Source organism: Centropristis striata, chromosome 4 (genome assembly GCF_030273125.1).
Source record: "Centropristis striata isolate RG_2023a ecotype Rhode Island chromosome 4, C.striata_1.0, whole genome shotgun sequence".
Classification (NCBI taxonomy): domain Eukaryota; kingdom Metazoa; phylum Chordata; class Actinopteri; order Perciformes; family Serranidae; genus Centropristis; species Centropristis striata.
The window spans coordinates 40,386,922-40,407,007 of record NC_081520.1 but is presented as its reverse complement, the minus strand read 5'-3'; the positions used below and the strand labels follow the sequence as shown (position 1 = coordinate 40,407,007).

Below are 20,086 nucleotides of genomic sequence, written 5' to 3'. Positions count from 1 at the left end.
AGATAGATAGATAGATAGATAGATAGATAGATAGATAGATAGATATACTTTATTTATCCCAAGCTGGGAAATTACAGTGTAGCAGCAGCATTACACACAGAGACAATGACAACACAATTAAATAAAAAGAACAACCTAGGCATACTTCAAGCAATAAAATATAAAAATACAATAAAATACAATAAACTACAATAAAAATATGTAAAAATAAAGTGTCTAAAGAAGGAGTATGTATTAAGGAGTAGAATTCCAGTGCAGAATAAATATGAATATACAGTATAAAAATGTTGGTGCCTTCATTGCACAGTGTGCATTAAAAGAAAAAAAAAAAAAACCTACTCAATTAGTTTGTCCATTGATAATTATTTATTACATGTCTGTATGATTGAATCATAGTGTTGAATAAATGTTTACTTGAAACTACAAAAAAGTATCCAGACAGAAATGTTCTTTTGCATTTTCCGGCTTTTAGGATAATGTATAATGTATTTTTTTATTATGTTTATGACAGGTGATTTAAACATTAAAAAACATCTAATAGTCACGTTTAAATCTCTTCATAAACAGTGTGCGTGTGTGTTGTAATTGTGTCCATGAACCGCTGGGCGAGACTCTCTCTCTCTCTCTCTCTCTCTCTCTCTCTCTCTCTCTCTCTGTTCTGTGAATAGGAGGGGAGATGCTGGATTCGGGAGAAGGTCCGCCATTATTGGGAAGCTGAAAAAAAAATAGACTTATACACACCGTCACACATTTCGCCTGTAAGGGGCTTAACATTGGAAAGGAAAATACAAGAGGGTCGGACGAGCTGTTGTGCGCTAAAAAGCGACGCTTTGCTCAATGATGGCAGAGCTTGTGATCGCGTTTCATACGGACTCTTTATTTTTGACACAACAAAGGAAATAATAATTGGTCAAAACAACGTGGTGGTTGAACCAAGAAGGAAAAAACACACCGAAACAGCGCTTTTTACAACGCCTCCCCCTTTTCTCCTGGTTTCCAGCCTTGGAGAAAAGACTGGAGTTTGATTTTTTTTTCTTTTCCTGACGAGAATTTAGTTGTTTTTTTCCTCCTCTCCACAGACAGGGAGAGAGATATGCATCTCGTTTCTGAAAACTTCAGTCTGATGAAAACGAGCACTTAATGTGGGGAGCAATGGACAGATAGGGAGTTTATTGAAAAAAAAGCGGAAAATAATCGATGTGAGTGCTGGTAGGAAGTGTTTTTCTCTGTTTTTTAAAGTCTTTCACCGGCTGTGAGTCGCAGAGAGCGAAATAAAGGAGTGGACGAGAGCTGGAGAGGCAGGAATGCTATGGTATGTAGACTACACTCGATACTCTTCTTCTTTGCTTTAATATACATGTGAATGCACAATTTGAAACAGTGTTGAAAATATATTTTAAGGCGTTTTCCTCCCTACATTGCAGCTTGGGTTAATTTGAAGTGCTGCGAAAAACAAGAAACTGGGAGTCAACCCCAGTCCCCCTGAGGGCTGGTGTGATTTCAAGCCCTTAATAGTAATAATAATGATTATTCTAAAGACCATGCGTGGGTGTATAATACAAAAAAACCATGTTATATTAAATGTAGGTTACAGTTGCCCTGTGCATGTTTAAAAAGGAAGTTTACAAAGGAGAAAGGGGGTCATAAAAATGGTTCTTGTCCAAACATTAAAATGGTTTGGACAACAACACCTGGAATGCATTGGTCTTGTCAGGCCTGGAGAAACTCCCCTGTGTGTGTAGAATACAATGAGGAATAAGGACTTTCATTTGGAGAGGGGAAATAGGATGTTTGGGTTGGACTGTGCTGTCAAGCAACTGTTTGATGCTGCATGTTTTGTGTATTTATTAATGTTCTGATCATCCCCTGGGTTAAAAATGAACATTTCAGCTAATTTATAAATGTGCTTTTGTGAAGTTGTGAGGTAATGTAGCTGCCTGGGCTTTTATTTTGACATTTTATCAGCCACAAAGCATGGCCCTCAGCAGATTTAGGTCAGCTCTTAAATAGATATCAAATGTTTGTTATGAGGGATTATTTTTTCTCTTGTTAAATGTCCTACTAACTTTGCAAACATCAAAGCTGTATGTACAGGGCTTCCTGGTGACACAGTTAGATAATGTGTGTACGCCCTGCCGGGAGGTAACTCTGTTCACTTCCCTTTCACTGTACCTGTCACATAAATGACTCAAAGCCTCTCAGGCAACATATACAGTGTATGTGTCGCTTTTCTTCCACCAATTAAATATCTCAGATGTGGATATTTAACTTGACTGTCTGGATGCTGCATGTTCCAAGATAAGGTGCAGATAGGCAGATTAATGTGACCCTAATGATAACAATTAACACTACTATTAATCTGTTTTGTGCCACAGCTTTTTCACTGCCACTGCAAAGTGGTCATTGCAACACTAGCCACTCCCTTTTTGTCAGTCCTTCCACCGGACTTCAGTACTTTCATTTCAAAAGTGATCTTTCTACCTGCGTCTGGATTATTGATTTCAGCATCGACTGTGAAAGACTTCAGAGAGCCAGATAAGTGGGGGAATGTCCGTGTCGGTTTGTGATATGGCCTTAACGCAGAGAGGTGTGCACACAGCCAGCCAGGGCTGTGGCCTGTACTGCTGTGTCACTGCCAGATAGAGGGTTGTATTTTCAAAACAGGAACTTTGTCGTCTTAATAATGGATTTTTTGCATCCTTTCCAATTAAAATAAGTCTTCTCATAACCCAGCATTTGCTTTGACCGGCTGCTTTTTGATGAGTTTTTTCTCTCCCTTTGATCTTAATTAACCTTATTGGAGAGACCATGCTATGAAGGAAGTAAACACACACACTTTCCTTGGCAAGACAGTCTCTCTGCTCTCAGGTAAATGCATTAGCAGCTGTCAGCACTTCTGTTCTCTGCTTGATTGGGCCCTTTGCAGTGCAGTCACACCTCTCCAGGAAGCCTCTTCTTCCCCTAATAGCCGTGCCATTTGCCCAGGCAGCAGGGCCAGCTACCAGCATACCCGCTCACCCCTGCCTGCCTGCCTGCCTGCCTGCCTCCGGGCTGCAGATCGTGTCGTGAGTCCTTGGACTAGAACATGTTCCTGGGATTAGAGTAGAGCAGGCTTTGTTTGTCAGGATGTAGGCCAGAGATGCGGATACATCCTTTGATGAGCACACTGGTGGTGAGATTCTGTCCCATATTCCAGATAAACGCAGGGTTTGAAACAGCGGAGGGATATTTTCTCCTCATATCAAGTCTAATTTTGAACCTGGTCTCACAGAAATCCGTGGAATAGCCACAAAATCGCTCAAATTTCCGTGAAACTGACACGGATTTTGCTACAATGCAAGTTAAAGACATATATAGTGGCTATTCCATGGATATTTTTTCCTATTGGTTTGTTCCAAGTCACGTGACTTTCAAGGTTCCGGCGGTCAGAACAAAAAACATGGCGGACAGTTCTCTCATTTTTTGTGAAAAAATTAATATTTTGACTTTGTTTCTGCATAAAAATGGATTTTGATCACATTTCTAGCGAGAAATATGTTTTATTTTCTAAATATTCACTCAGTGAATGTACATAATCACTTTGTGGTGAAGATCTAACTTGCATTGTAGCGAAATCCGTGTCAGTTTCACGGAAATTTGAGCGATTCCGTGGCTATTCCACGGATTTCTGTGAGACCAGGTTGCTAATTTTGGCAGTCTTCACTCCACTTCTCAACACTGAACCAGCAATCAAACGAGAATCGGAAAGCACTTGAGCCCTTTTATAGTGTAAAACCCGTTCCAGATCAGTAAGCCCAGCTGTGAGTTATTTTGATAAGGAACAATGTGTTTCTGGTTTGTGATATCACTCGGTTTGTAAAACTTGACCCATACTCTATTAATTCCATGTCAAACCAGGCTTGTATTTCCACAAACCACCGTGCCTCTCAATGAAACGCCGGCCTCTCACTCGCTTGTTTGACGATTTCACAGCCAGCATACCTGTCAACGCAGGGCGACTCCATATGCCAAGGATGGGAAAATGTCCCTGCTCATCTGAAAATGTGCCACTCGCTAAATCTCTCCTCTCTTGTATTAAAAGGAGAGGTTTTTTTGCTTGTGAGTCAGTGTAAGCCTGTGTTTGATGGAGAAAGGAGCTAATTATAGCGGGCAGCTTTGGAGTTTGGTGGACCAGATTACAGTCACTCTCCTCTCAATGGCGGCCTTGTTCTAGTGGCCGATTATTAGGCAGAGAGAAGTGCATTCTGGGATGATTGTATCTGAATTTCCATTAGAAAGTGTGCCTGCCTCAGTTGAACTGAGGTTCCCTTCTCTCCCCACAGTTTCAGCTCCCATGCTCATTACAGATTTGCAGATGGGGACATTTTGATATAGAGGCCTCTGTAGTGTGCCCCTACTCTGTGTAAGAGCCACTCTAATGGCCGAATTATGTATGAGGGAGCTGACCCCAGATCAGCAATCGTGGTCCTGCCTAGTTTCTATTTGAGGGAACAAACTGATAAGGAAATATCACAAGTATTCTTATGCATAAGCTTTTTTATAACAAATGGTTCTCACAAGAAGTTTGAAAGTAATTTTTATTGAAATCAATCGGTAATAAAGATTGCATTTGCTCTCTATTCCAAGCCCACCTTATTATGGTATTGCTTTTCCAATACAAATGCATTATTAATGGATAATGCTAGTGGAAAGTAAGGGCTTTTGATATGATTAATGCTTCGAATGGAGGCTGTAGGGCTCTGTTGAGATAGTTTTAACTAGCCTAGCCATATTTCTTTCCAAAGGGTGGAAAAAAAAGACACAGTTTAGAAGCACGGTGACCATGGAGATGAAGGACCAGGATGTAAGCCACAGAGGAATGGTGACCTCTGGACGTGAGCAGCCCTGCTTTGCTATTCCAGATACAATTACACAACAGAGGGGCAAGGCTAATGGGCTATGGTAATTTGGAAGCAGTGTACAGAGGGAACATGAGGGGAGAAAGTAGGAACAGGGAGCGAGTGACACAACAAAGTAGGTAGTCAGTCGGTGGAGGAATAAAAACCAATGAGAGAGTAAAGTAAAAGGCGAGCTGCCAGTTTGTGCTTCAGGCTGTGTTCCTGGTATGTGCCCTTTCAGCTTTGTGCTCAGGGATCAACCAATCAATGACAGCCATAAGCAACCCTGCTGCTTGGCTATTGGCCACAGCTGAATTCCATGAGTCAGCGTGTCTGTAGATAAGATGTTATGATTGAGTCACTGCCAATGAAATGAGGCCACTGCCCAGGGTTCAATAGGTTGGACTTCTGCTGCTGTAATCACACACAAAAAGTTTGCACCACCGACAAAGAGTGCCAACACGGACTTCTCCAAGTTTTCTTTATTGTGCAGGGGACTAGGCTTGCCATGCATGAATACAATTCCATTTCATTATCATATTAAGGGCATAACAGCCTCTGATTGTTTTCAAGTGAGTCAGTGTTTACCCTGACTGTACTTTGGGTTTTTAAGGCTGTAGACACTGGGACCTGCGCGCCCTCAGGAACAAAGAGAGACGGCCCTGAAATCCACCTACACAAGTATTAAAGGATAACTATGAGCATGTTTGTAGTCTGTGGACACACACTCACACATTTCCCACACCAGCCCAACACTTAGTTTTCATTTTTGTCTTAACCTGTCGAGCTGACCTACCCTCATGTCACTCACAAGCCTCCAGGCTTCATTGCCTAAATTGGGCTGCAGTCAGGAGAAGTCCCTGTGTGTCATTGTTTGACTTTCTCCCTGGAGATTCTCCCTCGTGGCGCCCCTGGGTTTCCTGTAGGAAGTCCACCTACGAGGCCTGGTTGTGTGTTGTGTGGGGAGGATAGGATAGGAGGCGAGGAGGATAGGAGGCGAGGAGGGGTCAAAGGTGAGGGGAAGATTTAGGCTGCATCCACGCTAATACAGTTTCATTTTAAAACACACAAAACTATGTACATCCACATGAGCATTTTAGCACTGTATGAGTCATTTCTGAATCACATACACTGGGAGAAAATAGTAAATACTATGGAGGAAGAACAATGGTGAAAAAGAAGAAAATATATTTATTTGACATTATTACATAACATTATATTACATGTCATTTAGCTGACGATTTTGTCCTAAGCGACTTAATAAGACTATAAGTGCATTCAACCTGATGGTACCAGACTTAGACCACAGGAATCAAGTAAGTACATAACTTTTAAGAGCCAACTGTCATTGTTCAGGAGTGCTATATGTTAAAGAAGAGCATTTTTTATTTTATTTTATTTTTAATTTTTAAAATAAATTTATTAAATTAGGTGACCATGACTTAACCGAGGTATTATTGGAAGAGATAGATCTTCAGCCTGTGGCGGAAGATCTAAAATCTAAAAAAAGAGCTAAAATCTTGAAGCGTATCCGTGGTAACCATACAACCCTAATCCAAAAACTTGTTTGAACCCTGAATAAAACGGATCATTAGCTAATCCTTTTTGACATATATTCAATTGGGGACCATATAAAGACAATATATTTCATATTTTATATGTTCAGACTGATTTGTTTTCGTCAATATACACTGAAGTCTAAATTTGATGCTTTCTGCTTTTATTAACTTCTTTAGAATCAGGGTTGTGTAACGTGGCCAACCATCAGAAAACATTGACTGTGAGTCATTGCAAAGCCAATGCAGCCACATATTAGAACAACACCACAATCATTACCTGTTGATACAAGCAAGCCATGGCCATGGGAAATAGGTATCCACACAGGAAGAATGAAATGGTAGAAAGGTATATATATAGGCCTAGCTATAATTACTTGAGCTCTATAACTAATCAGATGCATTTCCGGGAATCGGAAACAAATCTGGAGTAGCAAAAGTTCTGCATGTTAAAACAAAAACACAGCTGTGTGGATGTAGCCTTGGAGAAGATAAATGAATGAATATAACGAGCTTGATGAGAATAAACCAGCCATTGCCTGTGATCACACTTACTGTTTGCACATGATAGTTTTCCATGTAAATACTCTCTTCAATTACTTTCTATTTTCAGAAAGTCAATATGTTGTGCCGTTCTGAATGATGGCAGGTGTTGCAGGTGGCACACCTTCTTCCGTTCGCTAGCTGCAGGAGTGCTAACGCTGTGTGTGTTCTCAAACAACTTGTTGGTTCAGTAGGAAGCTCTGCAGTGAAGCAATAATGTTGCTAAGCTCTCAATGCATGTCTGTCCTCTTCAGTGTGGAGAGAGGTGGAACATTTCTCTCTGATTGTGGAATATGTCAGTCAGACACCTTGTGCAGTAATTTTATTTACTGCTGGAGGTGGACATCTTTGGGTATCATCAGTCGGATTAATTTTATTCGGAAAAAAGGGATAAAAAGGCTTCTGTAACAGCAGCTTCAGTGAGTGCAGAGACTCTGAGGTTGGGCTGTTTATCTATAAGACTGGCTGCACATGTAAGCTGCTCCTGTCAGGTGTAATATTACAACTTGGGGAAGCAAAAGGTTTGTCTCTTCACCTCACCACAGCTCCTCTCCTCTAACTGGTGTGTAAACATTGTAATTGAAAGCAATAGGTTGTGTGACTTACTGCAGCAATTTGCTTTTTCCATTTCATTTTTACACATTAGCTATAATAAGATTAGTTGTCTTGTGAAAGATGGTGCAGGAATGTTTTCAGTGTTTGGCAGTTTACAAGCAGTTTGCAGAGGCAGGAAGTAAGTTATGGTGAATATAGTCCATGTACTGTAAGTCCTCACTGTCTCTTTGAGTTTGTTCCTTGTCAAAATATAACCACTTTAGATACGTGGATGTTAATGCTCATGGGTAATGCACAGTGACACTGCAGGGACATGATGTTTAGTCTGTGTGCCGTTCCACCATGTTGTCTGTTTATCCTGATGCCTCCTGCATGCTGCTTCTGCCCAAAGCGTCCTGACAACTTTATTGGAGGTGTGTTTGTACACCTGCAGCACACAGACGAGAAGAGAGGGGAGGAGATGGGAGGCGGAGAGGTGTTCTACTTCCAACGTATCCTAATTAAAGATGGCAGATTTAATCACAGACTGATAAGCATCAGAGGAGAAAAGAAAGGGACAGAAGTAGAGAGGAGAGGGAGGGGAAAAGGTGCGTTCAGAGGCCTTTGAAAGTCGACCCCAAAGTTTTTCTTACTTTGCTCAAACTTTGCCTAAAACCAACCTGGTCTCACAGAAATCCGTGAAATAGCCACGGATTTCGCTTAACTCAAAATCCGTGGAATAGCCACGGAATCGCTCAAATTTCCGTGAAACTGACACAGATTTCGCTACAATGCAAGTTAATGACAGTCATATCCCGTGGCTATTCCATTGATATTTTTTCCTATTGGTTTGTTCCAAGTCACGTGACTTTCAAGGTCCCGGCGGTCAGAACAAAAAACATGGCGGACAGTTCTCTCATTTTTTGTGAAAAATGTAATATTTTGACTTTGTTTCTGCATAAAAATGGATTTTGATCACATTTCTAGCGAGAAATATATGTTTTATTTTCTAAATATTCACTCAGTGAATGTACATAATCACTTTGTGGTGAAGATCTCGCCAGAAAAATATCATATATCAAACATATATCATATCCCGTGGCTATTCCAACATACAAAGTGATTATGTACATTCACTGAGTGAAGATTTAGAAAATAAAACATATATTTCTCGCTAGAAATGTGATCAAAATCCATTTTTATGCAGAAACTAAGTCAAAATATTGATTTTTCACTAAAAATGAGAGAACTGTCCGCCATGTTTTTTGTTCTGACCGCCGGGACCTTGAAAGTCACATGACTTGGAACAAACCAATAGCCACGGGATATGACTGTCATTAACTTGCATTGTAGCGAAATCCGTGTCAGTTTCACGGAAATTTGAGCGATTCCGTGGCTATTCCACGGATTTCTGTGAGACCATGTTGGTTCAGAGGCCTTTGAAAGTATCTCATTCGACCCCAAAGTTTTTCTTACTTTGCTCAAACTCCTCCTAAAGCTCTATCGATCGCTCTTGTTGCCCCTCTGCTGTTTTCTCTCTTTTCTGTTGTCTTTTTCATTTTCATTTCCTTTTCTGTTTAGCTCCGTTCCCATGGCTCCCTCAACTTTTTTTTTTTTTTGTCCTTGGAGCAAAGTGCAATGTTATTGTCAGCTGTGGTTAAGGACACAGGGAGGGCACCACCTTGTCACTAGATGTTTGTCTCAGATGCCACTTCAGGGTCTCTGGTCACACTGTGGAGGCCTCTGGCGTCTCCCCACTCAACATGTGCTGACACTGTCCCTCTCCTGCACATACAAGGACACACCAAACTCTTGTATTTTGACAAGGGACATTTTTTTAACAACGTTGTGATTAGGTATTCCTAACTTGGAGCTCGCCCCGGGCGATTTTAACATTTGCAATCATTACGCGGCTGTTATTGTTTAGTATTCATGGTTGATGCGAGCCAAATCTGAGAGTTTGAAAATTGGCATTACAAAGTGTTTTTCACTCACACAATATACACAGTGGTGGAAAGTAACTAAGTACATTTACTCAAGTACTGTACTTAAGTACAATTTTGAGGTACTTGTACTTTACTTGAGTGTTTCTATTTTCTGTAAATTTATACTTCTACTTCACTACATTTTGAGGCAAATATTGTACTTTTTACTCCACTACATTTAGCTGACAGCTTTAGTTACTTTTCAGGTCAAGATTCAACATAAAACATATGATCAATTTAAGGTGATTAGACTTTTTTTATTTTATCAAATCTTATAACAGTATATTAAGTACTTAAAAAGAGACAGAATTACCCAAAAAAGACACAGAATTACCAAAAAACATACAAAATTATTTAAAAAAGAGACAGAATTACCCAAAAAAGACACAAAATTATTTAAAAAAGACACAGAATTATTTAAAAAAAGACACAGAATTACCCAGAAAAGACACAGAATTACCAAAAAACATACAAAATTATTTTAAAAAAGAGACAGAATTACCCAAAAAAGACACAAAATTATTAAAAAAGACACAGAATTACCAAAAAAGACACAAAATTATAAAAAAAAGACACAAAATTACCAAAAAAGACAAATTATTATACTTCTACTTCACTACATTTTGAGGCAAATATTGTACTTTTTACTCCACTACATTTAGCTGACAGCTTTAGTTACTTTTCAGGTCGAGATTCAACATAAAACATATGATCAATTTAAGGTGATTAGACTTTTTTTATTTTATCAAATCTTATAACAGTATATTAAGTGCTTAAATGAGCCATATCTTTACAAAATTAAAACCCTGCTTACATAAAATCATCAATACAAATAATGTAATAAGATATTTAGAATATATAAAACAATCTGAGTGGGTCCATTCGGCATAACGAGTACTTTTACTTTTGATACTTTAAGTACATTTTGATGCTGATACTTGTACTTTTACTTCAGTAAGTTTTGAATGCAGGACATTTACTTGTAGTGGAGTAATTTCATAGTGTTGTATTAGTACTTTTACTTAAGTACGGGATCTGAATACTTCTTCCACCACTGGCTATAAGAGATTTCTAATAAGAACATTAATAAAAGCCTCATGAGTATCTTATAATTCTTCATAATAGCATAACAAACACCCATAACCCACCCATTATGTCTTTGCCATGCCTTTATTAATCTTTTGTTTGCTTATTGATATTAAAATATACTTTATTGCTCATCTATTATAAGTTAACTATGCACTTGTTAACAGTTAGCTATGCTTTTTGCAGCTAAAGGGATCTAAAGCGAGAACAATGCCTTATTACCGTATTTTCCGGACTATAAGTCGCAGTTTTTTTCATAGTTTGGCCGGGGGTGCGACTTATACTCTGGAGCGACTTATGTGTGAAATTATTAACACATTATTACCGGTATATCATTTCACATGTTATTTTCACACTAAACCGCAAGAGGGCGCTCTAGGCCGAGTATGAGGATGAGTCTGACGTAAGCGACGTAGAAGAAGAAGCGCCGCATCTTCTACCTCCGGAGTTAGCGGAGTTGTTTAAAAGTGACACCGAGGATGAAGATTTCATTAGATTTTAGTTATTTGGAGTGACACGGATGGTTTGGTAAACTTCTTAGCATGTTATTTACGCTATAGTTATCTGAATAACTCTTAATATGTTATGTTAACATACCAGGCACGTTCTCAGTTGTGTCATGTAACGTAAGCATACCGTACAATTATTCAGCCTGTTGTTGCCTCTATTCTATTTTTATTTTAAATTTCAAATAAATTTCCCCCAAAAATGCGACTTATACTCCAGTGCGACTTATATATGTTTTTTCCTTCTTTATTATGCATTTTATGGCTGGTGCGACTTATACTCCGGAGCGACTTATAGTCCGGAAAATACGGTACTTGTTAATTAATGGTTATTAGTGTTGTATTAGTACTTTTACTTAAGTACGGGATCTGAATACTTCCTCCACCACTGAATATACAATCCTCTACACACAAACAGGCACACACAATGTAACCGTAACAGTGTCTGACCCCAGCTCACCCTCATAACATACCTGTCAGAGCGGTTCTGGCCGTTAGGCAGCTGTGTGACAGTGGACATCATATCCTCTTTAAGGTGAGAAGATAAGGTGGCTGTTCACGGCCATTTGTTATCACAGGCAGCGAGCCCCCGACACCTCCACATCCCTTATCTGGCCCCGGCCCAGTTTCTGGCCCGAGCTGGAGCTGGTGCAGGCCCAAGGGCTGATGAGTAAGCACTGCTGGGCCCCGCGGAGGGCTCAGCCTGCCGCTATCGATCCCAGCGCCACCGCCTGTCATCCAGCCACCACTTAGCTAATGATGTCCATACTATTGTCTCACGGCTGGGAAAACGGCCATAAAACAGAAAAGATGGATTTAACCGATAGAGGAGGCACACCCAGAGCAGCCTGAGCCAAATGGTACGTCGTTTTGTAGTATTTGTATTTTTTTTCTACCTATTTTTGGTCTCTTGGCCAATGAAATGCATCAGAATACATGTGGGAGTTTGAAATCATCACCAAAAAAAGACAAAATGACCAAAAAGGACACAGCATTACCAAAAAACATACAAAATTATTTAAAAAAGAGACAGAATTACCCAAAAAGACACAAAATGATTAAAAAAGACACTGAATTATTTAAAAAAAGACACAGAATTACCAAAAAACATACAAAATTATTTAAAAAAGAGACAGAATTACCCCAAAAAGACACAAAATTATTAAAAAAGGCACCGAATTATTTAAAAAAAGACAGAATTACCAAAAACAGACACAGAATTACCAAAAAAAAGACACAAAATTATTAAAAAAGACACCGAATTATTTAAAAAAAGACAGAATTACCAAAAACAGACACAGAATTACCAAAAAAAGACACAAAATTATTAAAAAAGACACAAAATTATTTAAAAAAGACACAAAATTACCAAAAAAGAGACAGAATTACCCAAAAAAGACACAAAATTATTAAAAAAGACACAGAAAAGATGGATTTTACCAATAGAGACACACCCAGAGCAGCCTGAGCCACATGGTTCTGTGTTCTACTGTCTTAGGATGGAGGCTCTGTGGTTCTCCGTCTCTGCCCCCTCCTTCCTCTTTCTGTTGTTGGCTGTCTTCATTGTGGTGCCGCTTGGTCCATCTGCATGGAAGAATGACAGACCATGATTCCCGCCAGGCTGCCAGTCTCTGTGTTGGCCCGGTTTTGACCTTGTTACTCTGATTGTTGCTGTTGGGCAAACAGCACATTTGTCTATGTGCTAAATAAATAATCTTAGTGATGAATCACCTTGAATCTAGAGGCAATTAGAAAAAGCTGCTATGAATGCTATGAAGATATATATCCGGTGTGCCGTTTTAGAGCATTGTAAATAGATTTAGCTCTGAGCCGGGTTTTCATGGGGGTGACATGGGTCATTTCTCTTCTCAGTGCCATAATTTCCCAGGATGCAGTAGGGGCCCCAAGGTCCATAGCTCTTATGTCAGAGTTCATTTCCTGTTGCAGTGCTGCAGCAGCTCCTGAGGATCCACCATTTTGTAACATTCCCGATGAGGCCTGGAGAAATGTGTCTCATTTCATGACCCGTTACTCACAAGTGTGGCTTTTTATAACTTTAAAAACGGTATTTCATAGCTTCCAATTATTTTGTATCAGCTCAGCTTGGAAGAAAGATGCATGCAGATAATTTCTCAGTTAAAGGGTGGAAAGCTCATTATTTTGCAGTAACGTGACACTGAATAAACTGTCAGCCCAGCTGAGGTCACACTGTTCCTAATATAGTGGATTGTGTTGTATTGAAGCTACAAAACCAAGTCAGTTACATGTTTTAATATGAAGACAGTATGCTTATATGTCTCTTTCTAATGGTAAATGGATTGCACTTATATATTGATTTTTATCCAAAGCACTTTTACCCGTTCACACACACATTCATACTGGTGTTAGGGGCTACCAGGGGACACTGGTGCCACCTGCCACCATTGGGAATTCAGTATCTTGCCAAAGGATACTTTTTTTTTTTTAATACTTTATTGCAAGGCTTCTTACTTTCACAAACATAATCAGTCATTTCGTTTTCTTTACAATATTGTACCTTGCATTTTCCCCCCTTTTTTTTCAAGGTATATATTCACAAAGTAAATAACAAAACATAGGGTAAACAGACAAACATACACTACTGGTCAAAAGTTTTAGAACACACCAACTTTTCCAGAATTTAATTGAAAATTATGCAGTTTAATGTCTCAGTGTACTCTGAAATTAATGCACATTTGCAACATTTAAAATTCTTTATTGAGCATGATAGTGTTTTGAAAGTAAAAAAAAGATTCAAAATCACATTTTATGTTGGACTAAAGGACTAAAAAAAGACACTAAATGACCAAAGAAAGACACAAAATAACAAAAAAAGACACCAAAAGACACAAAATGACTTACAAAGACATGAAAAGAATTCAAAAATGGACAAAATAGCCCAAGACTCCATAGAGTTAAGTTGTTAACCCATTTCTTGTTCCCTGAAAAAGGCCTACTTGTATAATTCTGAAATGTACATTATTTTTCAGTTTTGGTTAAGCTTACCTTTTTTTATTTACCTCTGGCAGTTCACCACTTACCTTTGGACCCTTTCAAGCTGTTCATTTGACTTGAACTGCTTGAATTTCAATAAAAAAAATTGGGGTGTTCTAAAACTTTTGACCAGTAGTGTATATATTCACAAAGTAAATAACAAAACATAGGGTAAACAGACAAACATATATACAAGGCAAACTGGTATTCCCCAAATAAAATGAGGATCTCCAATGAATGAATCTGTGTGTGTGTGTGTGTATGTTAGTGTAAAAAAAAAAAAAAAATCTCATGCACACTTTCCATGAAAACTCCCTCCAATATTTTGATTGTGAGAGCCCAAGGTTACTTCAACATGTAGGCTGTCATGGTCAGGGATCGAACCACCAACCTTCCGATCAGCCAACTGAGCCACAGCCGGCCCTTTCTAACGTCTGATGTCCTAAGTTACAGAGATAAAAGTGAGGGAAACATGTGTGAAGAATGTAAACATTTCTAGGAGTTGTTTTTGGTTCTTGGGTTGTTGAGGGAGAGGACAGACTCAGCACACCACGGCTCGTATTAGTCACAGTCATCGGAGAGCAGAGAATGCAGACCTTTCTGCCCAATGAGGGAAAAGGTCGTTGGGAATGCAGTTTGTCAGGTCCGGACGAGCCGGGCCTGTTGGAGCTTAAATCCATGTGACTGCCAGAAAGAAAAGCACTTCACAGAGTTGAGCCTCAGCTGGACTAATATTTGGTGAAACATGAATATTGAATAATTGACAGAAATGTAAGCATTGTCATCTCTCTAGATCAGCGATTCTCAACCTTGGGGTCGGGACCCCAATTGGGGTCGCGAGATGATTTCTGGCGGTCGCCAAATCATTTTGGAAGTCAGCTCTGTCTCCACTGTGTTAAAGTGTTCATGTGTTTTAGTCTTTTTGGTCATTTAATGTCTTTTTTTGGTAATTTTGTGTCTTTTTGTGGTCATTTTGTGTCTTTTTTGGTAATTTTGTGTCTTTTTTTTGATAATTTTGTGGCTTTTTTTGGCCATTTTGTGTCTTTTTTGGTCATTTTGTGTCTTTTTTGATCATTTTGTGGTCAATTTGTGTCTTTTTTGGTGTTTTTGTTTCATTTTTGGTCAATTTGTGTCTTTTTTTGTCATTTTGTTTCCTTTTTGGTCAATTTGTGTCTTTTTGTGGTAATGCAATGCAACATGGGACTTTTCCAGAACTTTGAAATCATCACCAAAAAAAGACAAAATGACCAAAAAGGACACAGAATTACCAAAAAAAAAAGACAAAATGATTTAAAAAAAGAGACAGAATTACCCAAAAAAGACACAAAATTATTAAAAAGACACAAAATTATTTTAAAAAAGACACAGAATTACCAAAAAAAAGACACAGAATTATTTTAAAAAGACACAAAATTACCAAAAAAGACAAAATTACTAAAAGAAGCTTCAGGTTTTAAGGGGTTATTTTAAAATCACCCAGAGGTTTTACAAGCATTTTTTCCAGGCATTTTAGGCCTAAATGGGTTAAAAAGAAGAATCACAATAACACTTAATGGATTTATTGAAACAAAATTGGAACTTTAACAAAACTGTATGAATTTCCTTTTCAAACTTGAGTAAAAAAAACAAACATTAAAACATCCAGTACGCCATGTACTAGAGATTATTATTATTACCTCTCCTGAGGAGAGTATGTTTTTGGCTCAGTTTGTTTGTCAGCAGGACTTTGGAAAAACTACTGGCCTGATTTTCATTAAATTTGGCTGAAGGTTGTAGCATGGGCCAAGGAGGAACACATTACATTTTGGAGAGGATCCGAATCACGGAGCAGATAGAAAAATAATTTTTAACTTTTATTATATGTGACTTAAAGCCCTGAACAATAAAAAAACAACACATCTTCTTTGTAGCGTCCATGTTGCCTTGGTGGATGTCTGCACTCTCTGATTGACTTTCTCGTGATAATATTATAATATTAGTAAACTGGTATTGTATCAATCCCAACCAAGAGGGAAACAGTCCAAACAGTGTTTCCTCATGCTGTTTGCTGTGTTTTCAGTCATGCCGATCAAAGCACTTAATCACTAATGGCTCTCAATGACTTACGACATATTCCTTCTGCAGTGATTTTGGTAAAGGCAGAGTAAGCATTTCTTTTGTTCCCAGTTGTTGATCATATCTGGCCGACGAGAACAAATATCTTTGAACAATCAAGACAAACGTTAAACGAGCTCTGCAATCATGTTCCTGTGGTTGGAATTCTTCCTCGCCTTAGATCACGTGCGTCACAGATTATGCAATGTTGGGCTTCATTCCTGACATCAAATTGAAGATCCATTATGCAAAAGGGATTTATTAGAGAAAGGATGTGCTTTTATACCCGTAATGCTTGAATCCCCAGGCTGGATCGCTCCTCACTTACCATAGTGGAGGAGGATAAATTGAACAAAAAGAGTTTATCCAAAATGCCCATTTCGGAGTAGTGAACTCAAAGTAATGGCAATCCCCGCCTCCTCGCCTAGAGTCAAGCCGACAAATCTTAAGGCCAATCAGAGTTGTTATTATGTCTCAGCTCCCTCCTAGAGCACCAATATGAAGCTTTAAAACACAATCGAAATCTGTGATTAAAGTCGCTTGAGAAGAATGAGTTGTTTGAGTTGATAAGTGGAAATCCATTCGACTTCTCTAATGAAGTATTGTCTCACAGCTCTGAGGTAATGCTGCTCGGTCCTCCTCACCAGAAAGCGTGTGCAATGCAACAAATCATCTCCTTTACAGTCCTGATTTTAAACAAAGCGAGGCATGATTCTGGTCATGTCTGGAACATGTGAGTGGTGTTTTTCCGCTGTCGTCGTAAACTCGAAACATTCAGATTCACTGTGATAGCTGTAATTGGCAATTACCTCGCCTTTTATGAGTTTCCTGTCAAACTTGTGCCAGAAACGACACCAAAGCTATCATTATAGGGGATGTTTATGCTTCCATTATTTCTGCCACCTGCTGTGTATATTGTGCAACTATGTATGCGTGAGTCTGAGGGATGAAGAGTCAAGAAGAAGTGATTCACAATAGCAAGACTTCATTAAAGTGTGGTAGGAGGAGAGGAATTTAAAGTTTATCTGAGCCATCAGCTTAGGTGTTGTCATAAACATGTCAGATCATTTGACTCATGCTGGTTTGATTGCAGGGCGCTTCTTGTTTGTGTACTGGTTGTTAGAACAAGCCAAACAAGTGCCTGAGACTAGTTTAACCTGCCCTTGAACCACAACTCAAGGTATTACACACCAGCACGCTTACTGTCAGTCCTTAAGCCTTCTCTATTTCAACACTCTGATATGTTACAGAGACTCCCGCCCACAATATTTCAGTTTTTGCTTCACAACTATGTAAATATATCCTCTCCGTGTCCCTCGTCTCTCAGTGTTTGGCCATAGTGGATCAGATTCTAGGAAGTTGTGCAACTCTGAGGGTATTCACATGCGGCTTTCAGACCACAGAGCAAAGCTTACATCCTTGGCTTTTCCTCTCTTTCTCTCCCTCCTCCCTCCAGAGGTCATAGTTGACAGGAGACATGGGTGGGTTATGTCAGTCCTCTCCTTCGGGCCTCCGGGGATCCTCTGGGGATCCTCTGGGGCCTTGTGAGGTTGGGCAGCAGCTCCAAAGGGGGAAGAAGGGAAGCTGCAATGCCAGAGAGAGGGAAGGAACAGCTCGCTGTTGTTTGGCTTTGTTTGTTTTTTCACATGTTGGCGCTAAAAGAAGGAGACACAGGATGTGGATGGTTCTGGCTCTACCGCCAAGAGCTCAGTCATTTGTGCAGGAGTGTATCTGTACTGGAAACGTTGTGCTTTACATCAAGACCCATCAACATTAACCTTGAAGGTTTGGACAAATAAACTCAACTTCTCATGAAAGCCACGGGTATAAGCTCTCAAATACTTTTTGAATTTAATTTTTATCTGCCACAGAGGCTGAAAAATCTATTATTTAGTAGGTGTTGAATTTCCAGAAAAACTTCAGGTTTTAGGGGGTCATTTGAAAGTCGCCCATAGGTTTTCCAGGCATTTTTTTCCAGGCATTTTTTTCCAGGCACTTTTTTCCAGGCATTTTTTTCCAGGCGCTTTAGGCCTTAATGGGTTAACAGTATATTCCAAGTTTATTTATCAAGCCTATCATTAGAGCAGAAAGAAATTTGTACGATACTACTTTTGCCAACTTTGAACCATTCCAGAAACGAGTGCTCACCTGGGTTCGTCCAGTTTCTCATTATAACTTGTTTTTCCACCATTATACTGGATTGACTAAAGTCTGCGGGTCACTGAGAACATATAGCCTCAGGCAGAGCTCAAAAGCGGTCCGGGTAATGTTTTTTTATACGCTCATGAACCTTTAACCAGTAGTTCTGAATCATGGGACATTCCCAGCATCGACGGAGTTCAGAGCTACAAGCTACGCCACAATGTTGATGATCAGAATTTAAATTGTGATTCAGCTGTATTTTGTGTTTTTCTTCTGGAGAATTTCCTTGTTTTTGCTCCGGAGTTGTCAAGATAAGTTGAGATTTTTGCTTTCATGCTGTGGGAGTTTGCCAGGAAGGGGGTTGTTTTAGTGCACAGTGGGTCATTGACTTGTTCAGAGGGTCTATAATGTTCAACATCATGTGCGAAACGTGGTTGCGAGAGCTCTGTGAGCATGTTGGGCGGCGCTCCCGGGGCTCCCTGATGATGCACCATGGTAAACAGCTCCTACGGCGTGCACAGCTGGGGCAGACTTGACGGGCCTCTGCAGTGCATGTAGAGAGGGAGACGTAGTGAGGAGGCAGACTCAGAGACAAAGCAGGAGAGGAAGGGGAGAGGGACTGGACCGACACAACAGAGGAATGCTGCGAGGCCTTCAGGGCAGGATACAAACTGCAAAAAAGCACAAGCGAGTGCAGAGGAAACAAGAGCAGAAAACTGATTATAAATGACAAATCCCCAACCAAGCAGAGCTAGCTGCTGTATCCTGAGGGTGGGAAAATGCAACAGTAATAGCTCAGACTCCAATCTCCTGTATGTATTCTGTGCACGTGTGTGCGAGAACCTGGTCTCACAGGAATCCGTGAAATAGCCACGGATTTCGCTTACCTCAAAATCCGTGGAATAGCCACGGAATCGCTCAAATTTTCGTGAAACTGACACGGATTTCGCTACAATGCAAGTTAATGACAGTCATATCCCGTGGCTATTCCATGGATATTTGTTCCTATTGGTTTGTTCCAAGTCACGTGACTTTCAAGGTTCCCGGCGGTCAGAACAAAAAAACATGGCGGACAGTTCTCTCATTTTTTGTGAAAAAAACAATATTTTGACTTTGTTTCTGCATAAAAATGGATTTTGATCACATTTCTAGTGAGAAATGTATGTTTTATTTTCTAAATATTCACTCAGTGAATGTACATAATCACTTTGTGGTGAAGATCTCGCCAGAAAAATATGACTGTCATTAACTTGCATTGTAACGAAATCTGTGTCAGTTTCACGGAAATTTGAGCGATTCCGTGGCTATTCCACGGATTTTGAGTTAAGCGAAATCTGTGGCTATTTCACGGATTTCCAGAGAGCTTCAAGCCAGAGACTCCTTGTAAAGTAAGAACTTGCTACTTTGGGATTTGTCAGAAAAGACACAAAATTACCCAAAAAAAGAATCAAATTGACCACAAAATGTCACAAAATGACCAAAAAGAGACACAAAATGACCAAAAAATGCATTAAATTAAGCAAAAAAGGACTCAAATTGACCATGTTGGTGTGCGACTATGTTTGTGTATGTGGCCTCCCTAAATTCAACAGACAGACAGACAGACAGGGTATTTTCTCCCCTCCCCTCCCGTGTCCTCCCTTCATCCTCTGCCCTGTGCTCGCTGCCCGCTGCTGATTGGCTGGGGGGAAAGCGAGGGATGAGGTTTTGTCGTCTAATCTGCCAGCAGATCGCCACTGATGGGCCTCTGT

The 20,086-nt window shown here is 39.7% G+C and overlaps 1 protein-coding gene across 1 annotated transcript in view; it reads left to right on the top strand.

Moving 5' to 3' along the window:
- The first annotated feature begins 677 nt into the window (after window positions 1-677).
- Window positions 678-20,086, top strand: part of arhgap35a (Rho GTPase activating protein 35a) — a 104,248-nt gene continuing 84,839 nt past the window's right edge. Inside the window, exon 1 of the mRNA XM_059331704.1 lies at window positions 678-1,312. The gene's annotated coding sequence lies outside the window, so the exon portion shown is untranslated. The remainder of the gene's footprint in view (window positions 1,313-20,086) is intronic.